At 43.7% G+C, this 19,716-nt stretch overlaps 1 protein-coding gene across 1 annotated transcript in view; it reads right to left on the bottom strand.

The window, feature by feature from the left end:
* asic4a (acid-sensing (proton-gated) ion channel family member 4a) overlaps window positions 1–19,716 on the bottom strand; it is a 91,489-nt gene that overhangs the window by 41,403 nt on the left and 30,370 nt on the right. The window lies entirely within an intron of this gene.

Genomic DNA, 19,716 nt, shown 5'->3' with positions numbered 1-19,716 from the left:
CAACAAGACTAGTTTCGAACCCATTTTTGAAAAAAAGGACTCAGAGGGAAGATTTATTCTCGTGAGGGGAAATTTAGGGGCCTCATTGGTTACTCTATTTAACATCTATGCTCCTCCTTACTCTGACTGGAAGTTTTTCAAACAGATATTCGATTTATTAGCAGCAGAGACCCAGGGGGTCCTAATCTGCGGGGGATCTCAACATTAGACTAAATCCCAAATTGGACACCTCAAATATACACACAGTCCAGCCCAATTTGATGAGTAAAAAGATCAATCTGGCAATGAAAGAAATCGTGTTAATTGACATCTGGATAGAATTAAACCCTTCAAAGAGAGACTACACTTTTTTTTCAAATCCACATTTGGCGTATTCGAGAATTTATAATTTTCTTACTTTTGCTCAAGATCTAAACAGGGTAGTTGGCTGCGATGTGGGGAGCATGGACCTTTCAGACCATAGCCCCATTTATTTAAAACTAAATCTTGAACAGTACCGGAAAGACACTTTATGGAGGTTGAACACATGGGTACTGATTCAGATGAAGGAACAAATTAAGAAAGATATTGCTGAATACTTAGAACAGAATGACAATGGAGAAGTTTCCCCCCCAATATTATGGGATTCGTGTAAAGCTGTGCTACGAGGCAAGATAATTGGATACAGTGCTCACCTAAAGAGAGTGAGACAGAAAGAGCTAATTCAGTTGGAAGTAGAATTGAAACAATTGGAACAACACCACAAAGACACCAATGATAATAAAAATAGAGAGCTAATTAGGAAGAAAAAGAACGAAATAAATGAGATTTATACAAAGGATATACAAAAAAAGTTAATTTTTACAAAACAGAAATATTATGAAGGGGGCGGGAAAGCCAGCAAATTATTAGCTTATAGGCTGAAAAAACAACAAGCAGAGAATTCAATTCATAAAATAAAAAAATCCTATAACTAATTCCATGCATTACAAATTAAACGAAATACAAGATTGTTTTGAAAATTATTATAAAAAACTATATTCACAGCCTCAAAAAAAAAACTCTCTTCATTAGAAAGAGGAACAAGACAGGGCTGCCCAATTAGCCCCCTCCTGTTTGCAATCTTTACTAAACTAAAGAGCCCCTGAGCCAATGGATCATTCAGGACAATAATATTAAAGGAATCGCCATGTATGGGAGAGAACAAATTATTTCGTTGTTCGCTGATGATGTACTGGTGTATTTAACTGACCCTGAGCAATCTTTGGCACGTCTATTGGAATTATTGGAGCAATATGGATCCTTCTCCGGATATAAGCTGAATGTTCCAAAAACACAAATTCTCTGTTTTAACTACAGCCCCTCGGTAAATATGAAAAATAAGTATAATTTGAAATGGGACTCTGTTTCAATTAGATATTTGGGGGTAAACATTCCAATGGATTTGACAAATTTGTTCTCACTTAACTACCACCCCTTGAACCAAAAGATTAGTGAAGACATAAGGAGATGGGATCTTTTACCTTTTTTTAACTTCGGATCACGAGTGGAATCTGTCAAAATGGTTGTTTTGCCGAAATTGCTGTATCTCTTTCAATCTCTTCCACTAGATATACCTGACCAACAATTTCAAGAGTGGGACAAGCATATTTCAAGGTTCATTTGGCAGGGACGAAGGCCAAGAATTAGATACCAGAGTTTACAATTGACAAAAATCAAGGGCGGGGTCGCTCTCCCATGCTTAAAAGACTGCTTTACCGCGGCTCAATTGAGGCCATTAGTATGCTGGTGCAACCCAGAATAATGTGCTAGATGGAAGGAGATTGAGGGTGCTATGTCAGATGAATTTCCAATTCAGGCTGCAATTGGGGATAAGGACTTGTTGTACAATTTAAAAGAATTGGGAAACCCATGGATATGTTTGTCACTTAAGATATGGAGTAAGGTAATAGCTCAAAATAACCTGAAGGAGGGGTAAAGGTCCTGAGATGGTGTGCATTTGATACCGATTTTTTTTGCATACAGTACATTTTTGCAAAAGGGGACTATGAATAACTTTCAAAATCTGAAGAGGCAAATTTAATTCTGTTAAAAGTGTTTATAGAGGCTTATCTTGCTGGCTCTAACCAGCAAGTTAGTTTTTTTTTACTCTTCTTCTCTCTATTACCCCTCAGTAGAGGTCATTGAGTCATTGAGGTTTACCCCATTATGTTTGTTTTAGTTCTAGGTCGGATTTTACTATGTCTAAAAATGGTAATGCGTATATAATGCAGAATGAAGGCCTAATGGTCCCTGCTTACTTTGGTACTGTTTACCAAGCCTGTGATACTTTTCTTGTTTTTATGGGCTATTAATGTACATCGGCAGATGGCTTAATGAGAAGTTTGACCGGTATTTTCACTGATTGTAATGTATGGACCTGAAAAAAATAAGTTTGGGTCAAACTTCTCTGTAAGTAAAATGCTTCTGTATTCTCCAAGAATCCTAGGCAATTTAAAACTGTTAACACACCCGCAAAGCCTAATGGCTGACCTATTAAGTGATCATAAGCTTTTAATGGCCATTTAGTTTCAAACACTTGGAGAGATCATCTATTTAAAATGAGCAGCCAAAAATAGCCTGAACAGCTGTCATCTTGCCAATCCGAGAGACAGCCATGAACCTTTATGACCAACTCGCTGCGCTTCCAAAATAACTGACTAAATTCATACAGTACAAATCTGAAAATTAAAGGAACTTATGCAAAACATAACATTGGACAACAACACTTCTTTTTTTTCATCGCATCTGACACAAAAGTTGTCACAGAACAACACAGATCCTTAAGAGAGAATCATTAAAGCTAAACAGTGTTTGGAATGGTTTGAATTTATGGTGGCTGTGAACATATACTGCCAGTCAAGCACTTGTTCCTGTTTCCTCCTGTGAAAGACAACACTTCCTGCATCTCAAAGGGGTCTTCAGATGAACAGACTCAAACAGAACACACGCCCACGTAATGTAAGTTCAGCACCCCCTGCCGAGAGATGCGTGGATTACCGTCTCTCGCTGACGATTACCCATCATGTATTGCAAAAGTCTTTGAGACAGATTTCTGGCAGAATTTGCCCTTTTAGATCTAGAACTAAAGATAGTTAAGCTGTTTAAAATGTGACAAGATACAAAGCAGTTGTGAATCAAGACAACGAAAGGTTTTTCTGATTCATTTGGCACTAGTCGCTGTTGGGGAGACCTGCTCAGGCCTAGCAGGGTATCTGGGCCAGAAGCACATCATGTGACTTTCAGCTGTCAATATGCTTACTTTTCTGAATCAATTAATTTCCTTTTTCTTGGCCACTTCACACATTTCATCAAGCCTCATTTTAAATGCCAGTGGTTTCATTGATTTCCAATAGGCTGACTCATGTCTCTTGGCCAGAGTCGGCGCTGGGAAATTTTTTACATTCACTCCTAACACACTCCATTGCACTCAGATATGGCAGAACTGTACACATCTCTACCGAAATGTGTTTCATTTAACAGTTACATGCTGTCTCGTATAAAAAATCCTCCAAACCACCCACTCAAAATCAAAGGATATGAAAGAGGTTCAACCTTCTCAGTGGTCTAATATCTTTTCCCGTCAATGAAATCTTGCCCTTTAACCTCCCGGTGCTGTCTGGATGAAGCAGTCACCATAAGACAAGCGGGTCAATCTCTTGATGAGCGCTTGACATAGAAACTCACCCGACGGCACTCGAAGCAGAGGGCACACTTGGGTGTCAAATTGGATCACATCACGGAAAGTAAGAAAAGGTCAGTTAGCGAGCAAGCGAGGGAGAGCACAGATGTGAGGTTCTAATCCATGGGAGGGGTTTCCGTGACTGGACAAAGCCAAAACAATCATCCCCTGGATGATAAGAGAGTGTGAAAATAGCCAGCAGATCACCGCCTGGATCCATCAGGCCCTTAGCCTCTCTCTTTGAGAGAGACAAAGCTGCCCACACCATTAGTGTAATTGTCAAATGGAAAGCTTTACTGTAATTGGCCGGCTGGCCACTAATCTCCAAGAGAGTCATCAGAGCTGCTGATTAATGTGTCATGGTCAAATGTCGCCATGGAAGATGAACATAGAAAACATTGTCTTGATGCTGTCTCCATAGCAACTAACAATATGGTTCATCTCATTGTCTGGGTTTTCGTGAATGAAGTTGCTCATTTTCTTATTGGAGAACATGAAGTATTGTGAAAATTCCAATCATGTTGTGCAATATTGTTCAGAAGAGAGAACTAAATTGTATAAGCAAAACTGCAATGATGTCTGAACATACATCTTAATCTATCTATCATCGCCATCTTTGTCAAGAAATCTTTGCCACCTTTGAATTGAGTTCAAAGCAACGCTATATTAAATAAAAAGAAATTCTTTGATTAGTATTGATCAAAAATCTATATTTTTTTCTAAAGAACAAGTATTCATGTTATGAATCAAATTATTCAATAGTTTTACAAGCAACATGTATATTGGGTATCTAAGGAGTCATTGTAAGTCTGGGCAATGCTAAGAACATATTATGTCAAATAATAATACACAATAAGTGTCTCCTTTGAAAATGGACTCCAGAGAATAAATAATCACTTACTGTTTTGTATATAAACTATTGTGTTGTTTTAGTTTAGGTTCTTTGCTCAAACTGGTGTCTAGTGGGTTAACTAAAAGATATGTTTGTTGAACCATGCATATTGGAAGAAATGGTCAGGGCTGGGGCGTAACGAAATACATGTTACTTAGTTACGTATTTAAAATACAACATTTTTATTTCATTACAGTTACTTTTAAATGAGTGGTAATCAGATTACAGTTACATCCGAAATGTTTTTAAGATTACCAAAGTGATTACTTGGAATTGTACGGTCATTTATTTCATTTAAACATTAATATAAACTGTAACAGGCAATTAATGTAAACAGCAGTGATTCTCTGCAAAAGCATTCTTATTATGAAATGATGCTCATAAATTTCGTACCCCTTGCCGATTTTGAATAATTTTAACAGAATATGAGGCATCTGGGTTCATAGAATTGCATGCTCATATTATTTAGTACTGTCCTGAATAAATGTGATAGTTGTTTGTGAGTTTCTTGTTTAAGCATTTTTTGAGTTAATTGCGACTTTTTGTCTAACAGTTCACAATTGTGAGTTAGAATTAAGAATTGTGGACTTTAATGTCTAGTTAGGGAAAACAGATATTGTTTAAAATTGTACGCAGAGGAAAGCCAAGTCCTCTGTTTGATGATCCCTCTGTTTTGTGCACCTTATTAGTATTCCAAAGTATTCTTAAGTATTTTGATTAAATTACAAAACTTCTGTAATCTAACAAAAAACGTTACAGATTTAAAGTTACTTTCCCAGACCTGGAAATGGGGAAATCCAATTGTTACTTTTATGATATTTCTGCTGGATAAAACATTTTACAGTTGATTTGGTTGGTGCAATTTAACATGTTCAGGTTGATACCATCATATTTTTTTTATTACAACCAGGTAATAAAAATTTTACAACATTGTTTTTGAGCACCCAACAAAACATTTTATCATGCAATCTGAATCGAGCATGAAAAGTATAGCTTTACACAGATCTAATGTGTTTAAATGTATCCTCATATAAAATGGAGAGAAAATAAAACAGTTCATCAAATATTCAGTCTAAAGGTTAAGCACCTTCAGAGTTTCATGCCTCATTTTGTACTTTCTATGAAATTGCACCTGTTTTTTTGTCAAAGCAACTGTTCCCCTTCAGTCGGTCTCTCGACGTTTTGAGAGACTGACTGGGGTTTGATCCTGAGAACCTACCCTCTCCGAGATAATTAATAATTAAAAAACGCCAATGGGCTTGGCGAATGGCACGCGCACGCCAGTCTCCGCCCCGTGCATACGGGTATAAAAGGAAGATGGCGGCGGTCATTCACTTATCCTTTGTTCTTCGGAACCTGTGTGTTTCTTCATGCAACGCACTTTTACTCGACTTCGAGAAAACTTTTCCTGCTGGATTTACGACGCGGAGCAGCGGACTTCTCCTTTCGTGGACTTCCCCTGGGCGTTTCGGCAGAAGGCTACAGACCTTAGAGGTAAGTCCCTCCGGCTACGAGTATGTCTCGTAGCTGTGTCCTCGGATGCGACAGACTCATCCCGGAGTCTGACGGCCATGACACCTGCGTCACTTGTTTGGGGCTCAAGCATGCTGAGGCAGGTTTCACTGATTTGGCATGTTCCGTGTGTGCGGACATGGCAATCAGGGTGTTGCGGTCACGGTTGGCTACGTTCTTTTCGAGCGCTGCCACCACCCCGTCTGCTTCCCAGGCGTCTTCAGCCGCTGTTTCGGCGCGGTTGATCGCTTTGGCGAGCGGCGGGGGTGATTCGGGGATTCCTATGGATGTCGCTCCGTCAGCAACATGCTCGCGGACCATCCATACCCCTGCACGCTCACCTGGTTTGTCCCCTATGAGCGGCAGACAGCCGTCTCATAGCGGAAAGGCTGCGTATAGGGATGATGACTCCATTTCTGTCGCTGCATCGGACAGCTGCCTGCTGGCATCTGATGCGGAAGATTCCTCTGACCTCCTGTCGTCGGGCAGTCGAGTACCAGAGGAGACGGACGCAGAGATGTCGGCCATGCTCTCTCGGGCAGCCGCGTGCATCGGGTTGCAGTGTGTGGCTCCACCCTCCCCGAAACGCTCGCGGCTGGATGCATGGTTTCTGGGATCGGGGCGTGGTCAAAAGCCGCGCCCCGCCCCGGTGCCGTTCTTCCCGGAAGTGCATGAAGAACTCTCCAAGTCTTGGAATGCGCCCTTTTCGGCGCGTATCAGGCAGGAGGGTTCGGCGGCTGTGGCTTCCCTGGATGGAGGAGCGGCTAGAGGCTATGTCGACGTTCCCCGGGTGGAGTGTGCGGTCGCGGGCCACTTGTGCCCGCAGACGGCTGCCACCTGGAGGGGTCGACCTAGACTCCCGTCCAGAGCATGTAAGCTCTCTTCGACACTCGTGTCGAAGGCTTACAGTGCTGCTGGACAAGCCGCTTCTGCACTCCACGCTATGGCAGTCCTCCAGGTCTTTCAGGCGAAAGTCCTGAAGGACTTGGACGGCGGGAAGCCCGACCCAACTCGCATGAGTGAATTGCGCACTGCCACAGACCTCGTGCTACGGGCGACGAAGGCCACGGCGGGCGCCCTGGGTCGGTCGATGTCCACAATGGTGGTCCAGGAAAGGCATCTGTGGCTTAACCTTGCGCAGATGAGCGACGCCCAGAAGGCTCGCCTTCTAGACGCGCCCATCTCGCAAGCCGGGCTGTTTGGCGATACCGTGGAGGACGTAGCGCAGCAGTTCTCCACGGTTCAGAAGCAGACCGAGGCGATTAAGCAGATCCTGCCGCGCCGCGACGTGGCCACCAGCAGGTCGTCACGTTCTCGGCCGCAGTCTGCTTCCCAACAGCCCCGCCCTCCAGCGGTGGCACCTCCGGTTCCAGGACCCTCCCATAGGACGACCCGCCAGAGACGTCGAGCCCCGCGGAAGAAGGCATCTGTCCCCCGTCAGCAGTCCGCCAAGAGCGCTGCTAAGCGGCCCTGACGGGACGAACCTAGGGGAAGTTTCATTGGGTCCGATCCCGGCCTTTCCAACGCTGGATCGGGGAAGGACGCTGCCTGCCGCGTCTACATCAAGTCCGGGCCCTTTTCAGGGCCCGGCACCCACTTACTCACAAAGAGAGATATTTCCCCTGGGTTTTCCTCCACAGCACTCTCGTCCAGACGGTGTCTTGGATGGATCGGGCCGCCGACTGCAATCTCCCCCGGATGTTGCGTCAGGCCGCCGGAAGCAGGTAAAACTACAGAGCCGTCAGCCTCCCAGGGGGTCCCCCCTTTGCGAGGTGACCGCACTGTCAGCCACCGAACCAGCCTTCGCTGGCACGGTGAAGCAGATTGTCCCTCTGGTCCCACTGTCGCGGTTCTTGGGCGCTTGGCAGCGCACCAGCCCGTCACATTGGATAGAGAGGACAGTCCGTCTCGGTTACTCGATCCAATTCGCCAGGCGCCCCCCCAAGTTTCGGGGCATTCTGTACACCTCGGTGCGAGGAGAGAATGCTTCCGTGCTTCGGGAGGAGGTTGCCGCCCTTCTGGCGAAGGGTGCGGTCGAACCCGTCCCTATAACCGAGATGTCATCCGGGTTTTACAGCCCGTACTTCATCGTGCCCAAAAAGGGCGGGGGGCTGCGGCCCATATTGGATCTGCGTCGCCTGAACAAACACCTGCACAGGCTGCCGTTCAGAATGCTGACGCAGAGACGCATCCTGGGCTCGGTACGTCACCAGGATTGGTTCGTGGCAATCGACCTGAAGGACGCGTACTTTCACGTCTCTATTCTTCCCCGACACCGACCGTTCCTACGGTTCGCGTTCGAGGGAAGGGCGTATCAGTACAGGGTCCTGCCATTCGGTCTGGTCCTGTCTCCACGGGTTTTTTCCAAACTAGTGGAGGCTGCCTTAGCTCCTGTCAGGGAGCAAGGCGTGCGAGTGCTAAACTATCTCGACGACTGGCTTATCTTGGCACACTCGCGAGATGTGTTGTGCACGCACAGGGACCTTGTGCTTCGGCACCTAGACCGTCTAGGCCTCCGGGTCAACCAGGAGAAGAGCAAGCTCTCCCCCGCGCAGAGCACCTCTTACCTCGGTATGGAACTAGACTCCGTATGACAGCACGTCTCACCAACGAGCGTGCACAGTCAGTGCTGCGCTGTCTGAGGTTGATCAGTCAGCATCCCTCGACATCGCTGAAGATTTTTCAGAGGCTCCTGGGGCACATGGCGTCCTCGACGGGTGTAATCCCTCTCGGGTTGATGCACATGCGGCCGCTTCAGCACTGGCTACAGAGTCGGGTTCCCTGGACGGCGTGGCACGCCGGCACCAGGCGGATTACGGTAACGCCGCAGTGCCTTCGCACTCTCTTACCCTGGTCAGACTTGACCTTTCTCCGGGCGGGGGTCCCGCTCGGACAGGTTTCGAGGCGTGTCGTAGTAACGACAGACGCCTCCCTGCAAGGGTGGGGTGCGGTGTGCAACGGGCACGCAGTATCGGGTCACTGGACGGGTCCCCGACTGCGGTGGCATATCAACTGCCTAGAGTTGCTAGCAGTCCATCTGGCACTGAGGAGGCTCCAGCCCCTCGTGCAGGACAAACACGTGCTAGTCCGGTCGGACAGCACGACTGCTGTGGCGTACATCAATCACCAGGGCGGCATACGCTCACGGCAGTTGTCGCAACTCGCCCGACGCCTCCTCCTCTGGAGTCAGCAGGTGACGAAGTCCCTGCGGGCCACGTTTCTCCCGGGATACCTAAACCAGGCAGCCGATGCGCTCTCTCGTCAGGGCATTCCCCGCGGAGAATGGCGGCTCCATCCCCGCGCAGTCCAGCTCATATGGGAGCGGTTCGGTCAAGCACAGGTGGACCTGTTTGCCTGCCCGTACTCCACCCATTGCCCGCTCTGGTACTCCCTGACCGAGGGTCCCCTCGGCACGGATGCCTTAGCACACAGCTGGCCGCGAGACAAGCGGAAGTACGCCTTCCCCCCAGTGAGCCTCCTTGCACAGGTCCTGTGCAAGGTCAGGGAAGAGGGGCATCAGGTTCTGGTAGTTGCGCCATACTGGCCCACCCAGACCTGGTTCTCGGATCTGGTAGATCTGACGACGGCCCCCCCCTGGCCCATTCCCCTGTCGAAGGACCTGTTGTCGCAGGGGAAGGGCACGGTTTGGCACCCCAACCCAGGCCTCTGGAGACTCCATGCCTGGCCCCTGGACGGGACGAGGAGACCCTAGGGGGCTTGTCGGTAGCGGTCCGGGAGACTGTTCTACAGGCTAGAGCCCCTGCCACTAGGCGGTTATACGCCTACAAGTGGCGCCTCTTTTCGTCCTGGTGTTCTCCCCGGGGGGAGAACCCACGGAATTGCCCGATCGGGTAGGTGCTGGCCTTTTTACAGCAGAGACTTGAGAGTAATCTCTCCCCTTCCACTCTGAGAGTGTATGTTGCGGCCATTGCTGCACATCACGATCTCGTGGAGGGTAAGTCTCTCGGTCAGCACGACCTGGTCAACAGGTTCCTCAAGGGCGCGAGAAGGGTGAATCCACCTCGACCGCGCTCTGTACCCTCTTGGGACCTTAACGTGGTCCTACAGGGCCTTGGTACGGCCCCGTTTGAGCCCCTCGGAGTTGCCAGTCTCCCTCATCTGTCGATGAAAGCTGCACTCCTGACGGCGCTCGCCTCTATCAAGAGGGTGGGGGACCTACAGGCATTTTCCGTGTCCCAAGGGTGCCTAGAGTTCGGGCCCGGCGACTCTCACGTGGTCTTGAGACCCCGGCCCGGTTACGTGCCCAAGGTTCCCACCACTCCCTTCCGGGACCAGGTGGTGAGCCTGCAGGCGCTCCCCTCAGGGGAGGAAGACCCAACCTCTAATGTGTTGTGTCCAGTACGCGCGCTGCGCCTCTATCTGGACCGCACACGGAGCCTAAGAAGCTCCAAGCAGCTCTTTGTCTGTTACGGAGGACAGCACCCGGGGGGGGCTGTCTCCAAACAGAGACTGGCGCACTGGATTGTGGATGCCATCACGGTGGCATACCAGTCCCAAGATCGCCCGTGCCCGCTGGCAGTGAGGGCCCACTCCACCCGGAGTGTGGCCTCCTCGTGGGCACTGGCACAAGGCGCCTCTCTGGCAGACATCTGCAGTGCTGCGGGTTGGGCTACACCCAGTACCTTTGCAAGGTTTTACAATCTTCGCGTAGAACCAGTAGCAGCCCATGTCCTTAACGCCCCCGGCGTGTAGGACAGACTCCTGTTCTGGGCGTACGCCTGCGAAAACGCCTTCTCCCCTTGCTAGGTGAGACTACGGCGTTATTAGCCTCCCTACTTTCCCCTCTCACAACGTCGAGAGACCGACTGAAGGGGAACGTCTCGGTTACGTCTGTAACCTCGGTTCCCTGATGGAGGGAACGAGACGTTGTGACTTCATGCCACAACGCTGCACCGAATCACTGCAGTGAACGTTCCAGGTTCCTCAGTACAAAGGGTAAGTGAATGACCGCCGCCATCTTCCTTTTATACCCGTATGCACGGGGCGGAGACTGGCGTGCGCGTGCCATTCGCCAAGCCCATTGGCGTTTTTTAATTATTAATTATCTCGGAGAGGGTAGGTTCTCAGGATCAAACCCCAGTCAGTCTCTCACAACGTCTCGTTCCCTCCATCAGGGAACCGAGGTTACAGACGTAACCGAGACGTTTCTCACCTAATTTTATAGAATGATATAAGGGACTTTTACCTTGAACAACAGTCACGCAATACTCTTTTACAACACAAAAAAATAAATTCACTTCTATGTGAACAAGGCTTAAACTACGTTCACAAATTCAGTTTTAATCTACAGCTGTGTGAATTCTTATCTCCAGTGTTGAAAAATACAGCCATGTAATGCAAACAGCGATGCAAAGCGATCCTAAATACACAAGCCTGCAAAATGATGTAAATGCTAAAACAAATGTTTTAAAATGTGCTGACTGGTTATTATTACTATTATATCATCAACACCAAATATAATTAGAAATTTCCTGGACAGGTTTGGCTACCTGCACCTGCTACGACCACCTTAGGTGACACAGATGCTGATGATATCCTCAAGAGAAACCTCGTCACGGCTTCATCTGAATGTAACGGCATAAGCAGAACCTTGTTCATGTCAGCAGGAACCAACAGGATGTTAGCTACCCCAGCATCCTTCAAGCATGTTGAGACTAGGCAGAAAGCATACAGATGGTGCGTTTCTATTTGAGTCAGCTGGTTCATGTTATGGTGTTTTTGGAAATAATTGTCTGAAAGCTAAAGACTGAAGTGAGTGAATGTTTCTGCGGCAGCTGATAAAGTATTATTGATGTTACAATCATAAACAAATCATTAAAGCAGGCAGAAAGATCTGATTTTACACAGAAACTTAGGGTTGTGATCATGTGCTCCCTTGACAACTTTGAGATAAAATATAGATTTCTGTGTTAAATCTATATTTTAATTTACAGCTGTCAAGGGAGCACATAATCTGCATTTGCACTAAAAATCTGAAATGCTTTCCTGGATTTAACATTGATCGTGACCAACACAGCAACACATGAGTGTGGGGTCAAAACTGATCATTATTTTTACACCGCTTAAAACAGATTGTTGTGGCTAAGGATTTCAGATGTATTTGTTTTCATTTCTGTTCTTTTTAATCTACCCATCTGCAGTCAAAATTACCACATGATGGTTTTGTTTCAGAGTCATATTTGGAATCTAATGATGCAAAACACATTTGCTGTGTTATTTGATTTCAATCTTGTGTCCAACTGTTATTTATTGCTTTTGTTTGTGATAATCAGCAGCTTCTGGTGCAAGTTTCACATGTCTACAGTGTTTTAACACGATGCATCATGTTTAGATAACAAACACATCTAAATCAGAAAAAAATGACAAATAAACCCAAAGCTGTCAATTCCATGCAAATATCAACGTAAAGATGAAAAAATCTAAATTTTAACAAAGGTTTTCTTAACCAAACTGATAGGTGAGATGACAATATTTGGTGGTTTACCCATGTGAAATCTATTTTAAAGATGTTAAAGCATTTTTTTCAGGTAAGGTAAGTGAATTGTCATTTCCGTTACGGTCCATATTCTTTAATGAAGAAAAACTATTTTACTATTTATTTAACTATTTCACTTATCAATTTGTTGGGTGTTTGTACATTTTAATTCACAGAAAAAGTATTTTGTATCTCAGAAACCTGCATCTTTTTTTTGTCACATCCATAAAGCGTTCAATTTTCTCCCTTTATAATCAGAAACCTTGTGCATAGACAGATATGCTTCTGATTTCTGGACTCTATCATCAAGGGTTTAGTCAAATATAAACAGGTGTTTCAATATATTGTACATAAATACATTCTTTGAGAATTTATATTTCAAGTTTTGACTGAAAAAGGTCACATCGATCAAATTGGAATTGCTCCGCTGCCAGTGGAGTGCCACCCTCTCAAAAAGTACACCTTTGCACCAAAAAGTGCACATTAGGACCTCAAAGGAACATATTGGCACCAAATGTATACATATCTGTACCTAAAGGGTACATTTTAGGATGTAGGGTACCGTGCCGGTGACAGCCTGCGTACATTTCAAAGGCTTTCTCGGTGTTCACAGATCCACTGGCCAAACCCAGCAGCCAACGGAAGCAAATGTTAATTAGCACTTGTCAGTAGAGCCTTGCCTTTAAAAGGGGCCATGGAAAAGGTCAATGTATTACATTATTATTGCTTCTGCTTTGTGACACTGGAACTTTCCTCCTGAGTAAGTAATGATCTAGCGAGTCACACCAGTATTTTGCTGTCCAATTAGCTAAACTCACACAACCATATGGCACATGGCTATTAGAGGCGTACGGTTGAGCTTTTTTGTGTGATCTCTTTGTGCCACGAGTCATGAAGCTCAAATGATGTCTTCGTTAGAAATGTGCCAACACGAGTGTTCTGGGAGATAAATCAAATGTATCATTTCATATTCTACTTTTAGTTGACCTTTGGAAGTCTCTCTTATAGGCTGGAAATCAAAAGTGTGGTATCTTAGAATCGGCTTCGGTAATCTCTCTGTATTTGTGTGTATGTGTGCGTGATACGCTCGACTCTATTAAGATAAGCTCTCTCTTCCCAGCTGCATTTCAGTCAAAACTAAATTAGCTCCATAAGAAACAGGTGTTCAAAATCAACACAGCGCCAAACAGATTGAAGAGAAAACATGTGCTTTAATGCATTTATCAGATTTACAATCCAGACGGGGTCTCAAAGCTTCCAAATATCAACCTTTACATGATTCCGAGATTGTCAACAGAGCTTTGCGAGTCCCGCACAATAAAATCTGTTCATCTCAAATTCATAACAGCATTTTATCTTAAATCATCTGGTGTGTTTCATGATAAGAAAAGGAAACACAGTTTCACTTTATATTAAGCGTCTGGAAGGTAACCACTGTTCTTTTAAAAGTCTTTATTTTTACATGCAATATTCTGACAATGCTTATTTGAAGTGTGGCAGTGACCCTAAAGGCATTAAGTTATATCAAGCAAATCTGAGGAATGAAATTGTATGACATTCTTTCAAAACTTGGCTTAATGGAGGTGTTTTAGGGTTAACCTGAACCCTCACAGCTCACCAGCTTTTTCATGCACCCACATAATGCAATTATAATGCAAAGATTTAGGCAATATTCCAATTAAACTTGACCTCATGTAACTTTACCACATTTCCTCCAGGAATGCGCTTCCACGACTTCCGTATTACGCATTCATGTTGAAAGGTTGCAGGTGACGTAGATTTCAACAGACTTAAACATCCCTGATATGGACACGAACTGATCATTTTAAACAATAATCTTGCAGAAAGACACATAACGTGTCATTCAACTTTTGAACGGTCTTCCTTCTCCACACTCGTGCAGGGTCGGACCCTCCGCTCACGTCACGCGTGACCTGTTCAATGTGATTATAGCATACGTGAACTCGTGTACGCCCTACATGGAGGCTATATGGAGACACACAGAGCAAGCAATATATTTATGTTTAAAAAGTAAATACATTTTTAGTTTTATCGTAAAATAACCAATTGTTTCGCTGGACAACACCCTTATTCATCGGCTGGTGACATTTAGAGCCATTTGAAGCTGCGATGAAACTGAAATTTGGACCTTAACCAACAGGCCCCCGTTTAAGTGCATTATATGGATAAGAGCCAGCTTTCCTAATCACACGGACGGTATGACGTGGGTGAGTGAATTATCATGAAATGTTTATTTTATAGTAAACTACTCCTTTGGGCTCAAAATGGTGGCAGGCAAATGTAAACATTTTAATCTCATCAATTCCACTATAACCAAAGTGTACATTTTCTGTCTCTTTGCTTCTTTCGCTTTGAAACATAAAATACACATCCTCTCCAAACCCGGACTCTCTCTCTGTTTGGCAAAAAAATCCTTCACCAGGTGAGAGTCTTTACTTAGCATTGGGTCATTAATCTGGTATCACTTTCGCTCAATAGCAAACACACAGGAAAGCAGAGATTTGCAGTATTATCGTCTCCACCTTCATCATCGTGACATTTGTTACGCCTCACATAAGAGGGGCAAATATTCCTTTGATGTGATGCAATGTTTCAAAATAAACTTGCTTAAAGAGACAAAGGCTCAGGCGCGATTGATTGGCGTAATGTTGCAGCATATCTTTTTAAAGATATCCATCCACTCATGTCAATGGCAACAAACACCCATGCTTTAAATTCACTGCGTCGACTTGTCCCAAGTACCGATCTCCTCACCTCCCTTTAACCCGTCCAAACACAACCCCACTCACAGGTGATGATATATCCACAAACAGAGTCACAACTTTGTAAATGACATTTCTAATCTGCTGCCTCACGCCAGGTGCAATGATATACAGCAGTGAGTGTCTGCATGATGGGATGTAAGATAAATCTGGGATGGGATAAATATAATAAATCTGACTGGCTCATAAATTAGGAACATTTTAAAACAGAGTCATCAGGTGTAGCATCTCTGCAGTGATCAGGAGTATATTCAACCCAGTCTCGTGGCATTTCGTGGCATAGGAACGAAATTTAGAATCTATTGATTCATGTTCATGGACACAAATTTCGCCCTTTTTTCTTGTCAGTCAGCACAAACTTTTATCGTGTCACTCAGCACGATTTTGTGTCAATAAATAAAGGCCTGCCATAAATTCATAATAAAACGTACGAATGAGATTGTAGAAATTCACACAAATGAGACACCTCATGAAATAGGTATGAATTCCCATCAGACTGCGTTGATTTATAAATATGAAAGATACCGCATATTAAAATATGTCAGGTTGAAAATCATGCTGGGAGACAGGAAAAAAGTTGTGCGGAGTGATATGAAAAAAAGGGAAAATTCATGTCAATAAAATGTAATCTAATCAATCGTCACAAATTCCCATGAGACTGTTTTGGTATATTACAATTTGTATGATCCACATTCGGAGAATGTTTCGAAACACATCTTGGAAAGCAAAATATTTATCCAAAATCCTTTTTACCTTTTTGTTCAAATATTTTAAGCCTGTTTCTTTTCATGATTAAATAATTTGCATATATTTAGATGCAAAACAGCATTTGAAAAATACTCATATAACAATATGGAATGTTGTTCTTGCTATATGGAAAAGTCGTCTTTTTCGGTGAAGATGTGAAATGGTCAATATTAATAATGGGTATAAATATTTCAGGTCACTTACATAAAGTTATTTTCATTTCATTTCTTGACAGAGCTTCAACCTATGAATACATTTTAGTCTGAATGTTTAATCAACCTTGTAGTCTTTAATTTAATAATCACATACAGTACCATGAATGAACCAACAACAAAGTATAGATTTTTTTTTGTTCAAATTAGTTCTCATTCCTTTTACAAAGTTTATCTGGAAAGCTTTATCCCATTTTAACACACACGGACAAACGTTTTTCAGCATTCATCTTCTTTTCCAATAAAAGTCTTGTTTTTAAAATATCTACACATACATTTACTTGATTAGCTAAATTGGAGGACTCTAGATAATAATGAAAAAAAAACGTTTTGCTTTGGTGAATGTATTGTCTTAAAGATATATCAGCTTGCTTACAGTAAAGTGAGACAATATTGTGACAAAGACAATTATGTTAAGTTCTTTCAAGTTTTTTTTATCCTTTTATTTTATATAAAAAAGTGTCTAAATCACAAGTTCCACACCTCTGAGCACACTGGATTCCTTTTCGGCCACTTAGTCATCACATGCAGCAGATGGCTAATTTAAGATACATGCTGTGTGGGTTGTAAAGTATGTAATGGATCATGTGTACACGCTAGGATCAAGGGGACGACTGCAGTGTAGCAGATTCATGCCATTACACGCAGCCCAGGCGCACTTGAAGAAGTCTTTCCTTGGGGCTGAGGAAGAAAGTAATTTGCACCTTCATCGCTCTCAGTGTCACACACTGAGTGCCACCACTATGCACACATCCTGCATAGGGCATATATAGATGCAGCTGCTCACCCCCGGGAGACCGGCACTGCTCCGCCACTCAATGATCAGAACATGTCCTGCTCCTCTTACCAAACAAACTGCACAAATGTCACAGCTACATTTAGCTCTAGCAGCTTAAAAAGACCCTGTATACATGTAGTTTTGAGGTCTCAGGCGAGACAAATTTTTCGTCAACATCACTTATAAAATACTGAAAGATTTTAAAAAGTAGACAAAAACATTGTTTGCCATATAAAGACATCCGGATGGGTCCTCAACATCAACGAAGCACTGCCTACTCCCCTGTCAATCATCTACTGTTCTGAAACATTAGTTATTTCAGCTTTTTATGACTTTATGTTTAGAGATAAATACAAATTTACAATACTAACCAAGTACATAAAAATCTGCTTATAATATTTATTTAAATTTATAATGTGGGTGGTCGGGTTCAATTTTGTGGGAAATGTCAGGTTTACATCTGTAAACAATAAGATGAATCCACTGCCAGACTGTTGCCAAGCCAAGTTTTTCTGCGGAGTTTTGAAGGTCTGGTTTTGTTAAGCAGATCTGGTAACCAGAGTAATTGTTGCAGAAGAACAGTGTCAAACACAAGCCATGTAAAGCAAACTCTGCGAGTAGCCTGCAGCTTAATTTTGCAAACAGAGATGGTGCAAAAGAGGCAAACGTTTACATTTACATTTACATACATTCATTTGGAAGATGGTTTTATCCAAAGCGACTTTCAGTCGTGAAAAACAACAAGCGATTCATTTAGAGTACTTAAGGCAATATTGTCATGATTCTGCTGCATCATGTCATGTTTCTCTTGGTTTAGTGGCAGGATCATGACAGAACCTCATGTTAAATGTGGAGAGAGACAATTATTGTTCTTATGGCCTTCCATACTCTCTCCGGTCTCGTCATTGTTCCCATCCTCTTGTTACCTCGTTATTGATTAATGCCCTACACCTGTTTCCCTCTTGATTTGCTCCCTTATTTAATGCCCTTGTGTCTTCTGTCTTGTGCTGGTTCATTGTGATTTGTTTGGTGAGTTCATTTCTTGTCAGTTTAGTTATTTGTAGTTCATGTCAAAAGTTAATTTAAGTCTTGTTTAAGTGTAGTTAGTTTTAGTCCTGTCTTGGTATTGTACCCATGTCATGTTTTGTTCTGTTACCCCCTCGTGGGTCTTTGTTTTATTATTTATTAAATTATTTGTTAACCCCTTACCCGCTGTCTGCACCTGGGTCCTCTCTCTGTGTCTCACCACTCGAGAATCATGACAAATATATATATAAAGTAATACTATGTTTTAAGTATGACATTAAAATAATAAATGCAAGTTTTAATATTAATCTTAATAATTAATAAGTTAAGCTTATTTGATGTTCTTTATAACAGATTTGTTAATTTGTAGCAATTTGTTATATGTAATTTTATAATTTATTAATTTTAACATTGCTATTTGGGTTTAGTTTATTTCTAGGTAACAGTTTTTGTGTCCCAACTTTCAGTTTACATTCACTTTCAGTTTTTCAAACAATACTTAGACCTATGTTTTATTTTATTTTATTTCAATTAACACAAAAATGGTAATTGTTTATGTTTTAGTTAACGACTGTGGACCAGGCTGAAACAGCAGTTTTAAAATACTACTTGCATGTTGTAAATAACTTACAGCAAAAATGTACTGCAAAAGCACATTTCAATAAGAGCATATACTGTACATGCAAGATTTTACAGGACTTCTTAGGAATAACAAATATCATCATACTGTGACAGAACATGTGAAACTTGCTTGTTTTGTCTGTTTCATTCTGTGTTTATGTTTTCTCAGGCATGTGGAACCTCATGTACTGTATGTGTGCCCCACCCCCTTGTTATCATCTGATCATTTCACTGCGGTTTCCTCTTTCGCTCATCACTGCACACTGGGTTCTACTCTTGCAATCATCTATCTCTCTTCTTAAACCCCTGTGTCTTTTTGTCCCATGGCAGGCCTCAAGTGTCTCTTAGCCATCGTGAACTTCTAGTTGAGTTACTCTAGTCTTGTCCAGTTCTAGTTTGTGAGATTATCCTCTTGTCTTGTCTAGGCTCCAGAGCTGTCTTGGCCTCTGCCAGTGTTCTCCACCTTCTATACCCTCAGCTACTTCTCCAACGACCACGGCCCAGACAATCCCTTCGTGTGAGGCTTCCTCCTCTTCCTCTGGTCGGGTTTACCGGTAGTGGAATCCCTCAGATCTTCGGAGTTTCGTTCCCAAAGCGGCTCTCCAACCACTGCGCTGCCACCACCTTGCCTGTCTCCGAAAGCTCTCCCTGGCTCGAGCGGTTCCTGTCTTCACGGGTGGTGTTCCTGGAACATTTAGTTTCTCTGCCCAGGCAGTTCTATCTCAGACTATTGTGACTCTTGTTTGTGAATCTCTCCCTGTGTCTGCTGTTATTTAAACCTGTGGGTGAACTCTGCAATCTGACACCCAGCACGTTAGATGGGCCCTTCCTATTCAAGGGATGCAATTGCCAGCAAAGTGTCCAGAGGTTCAGTTGTCTGTGCCGGTTGAGCTGCGTCCTGATGTCCTTTTGTGGGGTCATTCATCCAGACTGGTCCCCCATCCAGGAA

The sequence above is a fragment of the Barbatula barbatula genome (genome assembly GCF_947034865.1).
Source record: "Barbatula barbatula genome assembly, chromosome: 9".
In the NCBI taxonomy this organism is placed as follows: domain Eukaryota; kingdom Metazoa; phylum Chordata; class Actinopteri; order Cypriniformes; family Nemacheilidae; genus Barbatula; species Barbatula barbatula.
This window is presented reverse-complemented; position numbering and strand designations above follow the sequence as displayed.